Source organism: Cucurbita moschata, unplaced genomic scaffold (assembly GCF_002738365.1).
Source record: "Cucurbita moschata cultivar Rifu unplaced genomic scaffold, Cmos_1.0 Cmo_Scf00006, whole genome shotgun sequence".
NCBI classification, from domain to species: domain Eukaryota; kingdom Viridiplantae; phylum Streptophyta; class Magnoliopsida; order Cucurbitales; family Cucurbitaceae; genus Cucurbita; species Cucurbita moschata.
Window position 1 is genome coordinate 5434726 of NW_019268522.1, and position 6409 is coordinate 5441134.

Consider the following 6409-nt stretch of genomic DNA (forward strand, 5'->3'; position numbering starts at 1 on the left):
CGAGCAATCCGGCAGCATTTGTCTCATCCTCGTCGTACCAAGGCAAAAGTGTCGTCTTCACCGGTGACCCCACTCTCTATTTCAGACATTGGTAGATCTCTTTCTTTATCATTTCGTTCTGGCAATGTTCTTCATCTCAATGATGCTATGTTGGTTCCGTCAGTCAGTCTCTCAAAAAATAGGATCGGTTGGACAACTTTGTGATGATCGCTAAAGCTATCCTATCTTGACTCCGACTTCCTCTGCGTAAGGATCTACACACGCATAATGTCATAGCTCTAGGGTGCCGTAGCCAACCCATATATGCTTTATTTATACCTGCATGCATCATTCTCCTCTTCTTTCTTTGTGGCTTCTGAATAACAAAGAGCTTCCTGATCTTTGGCAACTAAGGGCAACTATAGGTCTGATTGTTGGTTGTTAGGTCTTCGACTACATTGAAGAAACTATCATGCCTGAAATTGCTTCCTCCAGCATTTGCTAGTTCTTCATTCTCTTCTTGGTTTAGCAGCTAGCTGGCCAACCACGGGCAAGACCTACGAATTCCAATCTTCTTCTTGTTTCAATTCCCTCTGCCCTTTTGCATTCTGATGTATGGGGCCCCCCGTGCCTTCTCTCTCTGGTTATCGCATTCCTTTCCTTTCTTAGAACTAATTCATAGGGGTTGTTAGTTTGAAGCTCGTTTATGGATGATGTATGTATTTCGTTATCAAAAAAGAATGAATTAAGCACAAACCTTACTATTACTAGATAGGGGTCAGTATTTTTCGACTTTTTTTTGTTAAAGCTAAGGTTGCAAATGGATTTTTTTGTCATCGGATTCCAGTTTTGGACTAAGATGGGGGAGTCTCATCAGCTTTCTCTCAGTTTCCAGCCACTCATGGGATTGATTATCAGTTCTCCTGCCCATATACCTCTAAAATGGGGTTGCAGAAAGGAAAGGAAGCATAGCCACATATCATGGATACGTCTCTTGCTCTGATCTTTGCCAGCCGTGTCCCCCCCTATCCAATAAGGTAAGTGGCCCTATGTTAGTTGTGGGCCTTTTCTTTTCCATCCTCTTCTACCTGATTATGCTTTCTCATCAACCGCCTTCCTCTGTGCTTGGCAATATTACTCGAGATCTGTGTCTGTTTGGATCGCCACTTGATTATGAAAGTCTTATACTGATTTTTGATGCTATACTCATATACCTGCCCAGATACGTCAGATGCACCTCGTGCAGCAAACTGCTGTTTCTTAAAGGGGCATGCCTGGGCTTAGAAAGGCTTTGTTTTTATCCTTCTTCTCGTTCTCGTCGTCCCTCTTTCTTACCTTCCATGAGCACGAGTTATGCTATTCCCCCTGATTTTATCCCTATTGGATCAGCATCTTCTGGATCTTCTTCACCAGTGGGTTTTCCTGCGCCTCCCGTGCGTGGAGTCAGAGTCCGAAGGGTCGTAGCCCTCCATTGAGCAGCTAGCGCTTGCACCTCGCTCTTCTAATAATCTATAATCAATTAAGCCAGCATCTTTCTCATCTTCTAGTAACGACCAGTTGCCTACGGATTCCCCTTCATCCTCTATCGCAGCGGAGCCATCTCCATCTCTGCGCTTGAATGGGTTTCCCCGACCAGCAAAGGAAAAGTTCTTTCCCTAAATCAGGCCCGGGACATGAAACAATGTGACTGACCCCAATGTTATGCCCTTCATCTATCCCCCAAAAAAGGCCCGGATCCCCTATTTCTTTTTTTATAGGAAAATCAGCCCGCCCCGAGTCAAAATCAGTGTCCCGGAAGGCTATGTAAATTAGGGTCTTTAAGCCCTCACCCAGCACCTGAGTTCATCAACATACCTTGAAAAAAGAAAGCATTTTGAAGCCATATAGCCATTTCAGCCTGACTCCCCATTTTCTCTTAAATCAAGCTATGAAAAAATGGGAGTAATGTGTAATTAATTACTCTATTCCTGTGAGCTGTTTAGTTATCCCTTATCATTCCTGGTATTCCATTCCTCCTCTCTATGAGATGTGGGATCGACCCCGCTCTTTCTACATCCTTTTGTATGTAGCATGCCTATCTATCTTTTATCCAGTCTTTACTCCACTATCAACTACCGGAATGGTTATTTTTCCTGCACCGCTTTCCTCTCCCGAGGCAAGAGCTCGTTCGCCAAGTCTGAACTCCCACTTTCTCGTCTATGACGGCTCTCTTCGATGCTAGCAACCGCATTTGACCCTTTTCTGCGCTTCTTTCAATTTCCTTACATTCTCTCTTCAAGAGAGACTTGACCTTTACTTAGAGAGGGGCTGCGGTACCACACTCTTCCGTGCTTGTAGGTTGACTTCCCTATCCATCTCGACTAAGGTCTCACAAACGTGCACTTCCATTATGCATCCAGCCGCTTCATGAACTAATGTGAATAGGTTATAAGGGTGGGTTGGTTATATACTCTTCTGCGCGTTCCTTCTTCGAACCTTTTGGTATGTATTGCCCCCTATAGATCAGATCCACCAGACGAGAAACTCAATTAATTCTGCACTACAGCTGAGTCGTCGGACTTATCCACCAAGGGATTCCTTTAATTTCTGTGGATTGCGTTGGAGGAAATCTACCAAAGCTAGGCAGATAGATGGACTCCTTCCCCGCTGCTAAGGGAGAGCAAGAAAATCAGGAAGAAAAATGTAATCAGCGCCCCCTTTCTTTTGGGTATGCAAGTACTAAGAGTCCTCTCACTACCAACCAGCGGACATCATCTGGCTGGGTCTTGGCCGGTATCAACAACAAGAAAACAAGCAAATGGAAACAGCAACTAACTATGGCTCTTGGCCCAGACAACGTCCTAGGCATAGGGTAGATGGGAGAGGGAACGCCTAGACGACGTTTTTCTTCCTGGGCAGCTATAAGTAGATCAAGAGGTCCTTCTGCCCCTTGTCCCTAAATAAGGGTCATATGTTCTCATAAAAGGTTGCTCCAATCTGACCTAGCTGACGAGCGATCCCAGTTCGCAGCAGAGAACTAGACAGGAAGCGAGCGTACCTTTGTTCGCTTCTTCTCCACCAAGCACGAAAGTTTAAGGATAACTGTAGGTCGGTGGCTACCTAAGGAAACTCCAATATGATCCGCCCCTCGGCTGGGAGGCATCTACCTCATCCCGATCACAAGGAGAGGTTCACCATGATGGGGGTACTTCTTTTTTGTTCCCTTCCGGAAAGAATGAAATGCATAGGGGACCATCCTTTTGTTGCGGCATGCTCCTGAGATTGACGGATTCGCAGGGGCCTCAAGCCTTACTTAGTTGACTGACAATGAAAAAAGCTTACAACGAAACTAAGTAGGACCTTTTGAATTGAATCTGAAGTAGTCTATCAGTGGTGGGAAGCAGCTTTGCTCCTTTTCAGTAGGGGAACGAAAGGTTAGACCTTAGAAAGTCAACGAACAGCAGTTCTTCTATGTAGGTATGGCATTCCCCCTTCCTTGACTCTCCTAACAACTAAGTGACTTTGTAACCTTTGTGTAGCGTAGTAGAATGAAGGCTACGCACCGCCGCTCTCTTATCTATTAGCCTAAGCGTCTTCACTAACTCGCTCTATACTATACAATAACAATAACAATACAATTAGTAGGGTATAGTAGGCTAACTCTGCCGCTGACTTCTATTAATCTAATGTAGGGCTAAGTAGCGCCTTTTCCTTTAGGTCCTTAGTAGCATTGACAAAGAAGAAGGGTGAAAAGACAGCGAATCTTTTCCTCTTGATCTGAGGTACGAAAAGAACTCTTTTTGATGACTTCCACTTATCGATCCCGGCCCGAAAAAGTGACCGACCAGGACCCTATTGATGAATGAAAGAAAGGGTTTATGAGCCCTAGCCCTGTAAGCCCACACCTGTGTAGAGTAGATCGTTCAACACCTGCGGCACAAACCCATTTTTATCATATTAGTCCTAGTATCATAGGCGGCCGAATGGCCGCCCCCTAATTACTAGACCAACCCGTGATAATAATTCCATTAACACCTAGCGAAGATATGGCAAACAAATAAAGTAGCCCTATGTTCGGATCTGACAATACCATCCCATAATCAAAAGGTACAACAGCCCGAGCAACCAGACTTAACATAAATGTAGCCACTGAAGCCATTCTAAAAAGGGAGAAATTAGCACTACTTGATGAAAGAGGTTCTTTTATCATCAATTTCAAACCATCTGCTAGAGGTTGTAACAATCCGAACGATCCCACTACATCAAGACCCTTTCGACGTTGCAGAAAAGTCATTACTTTACGTTCAGCTAGCACTAAAAAGGCTACTTCTAGTAGAAGTGGTAGAGAATTATTCCAAGTATTTCAGCTGGAACTGCTATGTACGTTTTCGATTTTCTATTCACTCTAGATCTTGCCTGGTCGACTCGATCATGATATTTCACTCTAGATCTGGCCTGGTCGACCCGATCATGATATTTCACTCTAGATCTGGCCTGGTCGACCCGATCATGATATTTCACTCTAGATCTGGCCTGGGCGACCCAATCATGATATTAATGGATCAGACCTTTTCTCGAAAAACACCGGATCCCGAGAAGAGTTGAAGATGGTGCACGATCGAATCCTCTTACCTTACTTCGAATGGAAGCCCGCCTCACTTGCTTTCTTTACTGCATAAGGGCATAAACGAAGTCAACGAATTTCCTTCTAACTTAACTAGCAGCTGAGAGTAAGCAAGCTACCTTCATTCAACGGATTTGTGGTTGAGTCAATAAGATGCTCTGGGTCGGGAATCTTTTCTCTTCTCTTTTGCATTTCCACTGCCTGCGTTCTTTTTTGTGTCCGTCCGTATCGCAAAGCTGGTCAACGCCTGCTGTAATGGTTGAAAATGGCCAACCAAGACCCCCTAATAAAGCTTCAATAAAGCAAATGATTCGTTCCGACAACTTCGGACCAGATTCACCCCTTTGAATTAGCCTTACAAAATCGATCGGGCGGGCTGGTTGGTAAGGGGTTCTTAGTGGAGAAAAGAATTGCTGAGAGATAGATTCGACTATTTGGTCAGGACGAATGAGTGGCTGTGCAGCATGCTCCGGAGGAGATTGACCCTGAGAGTCAGTCCAGTCAGAAAGGGGAGGCAGGCCTGCTGTCTAGACTGCATTTCGGGAGTTTGAACACCATCCCATTTCAACCAAAAAGACAACCCTGTCAAAGGTATCTAAACTTCCTTCCTTATGAGGGGAAATCCAATTCTGTTTTGTCTTTTTTGCATAAAAACCACCCACCGGTAATATATACATAGAAATTCATTTGGAACCCAGTTCTTTCGACCATTTTAGAAAAGCGCATACTTGCTCCTCAAAAAAGAACCTCTCCTATCAGGGAGCCCATTAGATATTTACCTAAACCAATAGGTCCTTGAGCAGATCCCACCTTAGCCCCAAGACGAGTAAATGCTTGAGCTTAAGTGAGAAGGGCCTCCTCCCCCCGCTGGGATTTTGCCTCTATCGTGTTTACCGTGGGGGACCCTCGATCCGGAAGGTATGTCATGGATACTATCGAGATATACATGGCCGCCTCCCTTGAAAGCTCCTGGTGCTGCGACTATCACCGATAAGTCGGATCAACATCGGGATTAGAATCCACTGCAAAAGAAACTAAGTCAAACGCCTATTTGCTCTGTATCTACTGGCTCGGATGCTTGCTTGAATCTATTCCACCGCAAACAACAGAATATACTACTTCTGGCTGGATCTTCCTTCCTGATAAGCGCCTACAATGCTGAAATTTGCAAAGCTAGAGGTCCTTCTAGAATCCTTGCAAAATGCTCACAGAGAAAGCTAACTTAACAGATTGATTCCAACCAAGAGCTGGTTAGAAGATGAATGACTCTTAGATCGAACTTGGAATCTATGATTGTCACTCTTAGATATCAAGACAATTCACTCCAGAATTTGCTTGATCAAAACTAATTCAATGAATCGGTTTAAACATCAAACCTAAAGCAAGGTTTGAAAAAGAATAACACCAAAAGGGTATCAAGAAAACACAAAGGTTTTTTCTGTATTCAACAAAATCCCCCAAACATGAATATTACATGCCTTTAAATAGGCCCAAAAGATAACCCTAACAAAATAAAGTTCAACCACCAACCACTAATAAATGGTAATAAATGCTATTAAATACAAATTGAAGCAAATAAGACATTAATAAATTTCCTTAATTGGTAATTCAACTACCAAAGGCAAGTCTTCTAATTACTTTCCATAAATTTCCTTAATTGGTAATTCAACTACCAAAGGCAAGTCTTCTAATTACTTTCCATAAATTTCCTTAATTGGTAATTCAACTACCAAATGCAAGTCTTCTAATTACTTTCCAATATCAGCCACTCCATTATTTTCTTAATTTGATTCTTGAATCTTCTTTGTATTGCTTCTTGTAAGCTCG

The 6409-nt window shown here is 43.5% G+C and overlaps 2 pseudogenes; one reads left to right on the plus strand and one right to left on the minus strand.

Annotated features, from left to right (window-relative positions):
• Positions 1-960: 960 nt before the first annotated feature.
• Positions 961-3252, plus strand: LOC111444470 (annotated as a pseudogene).
• A 700-nt stretch (positions 3253-3952) lies between these two features.
• LOC111444471 lies at positions 3953-5120 on the minus strand (annotated as a pseudogene).
• Positions 5121-6409: the final 1289 nt, after the last annotated feature.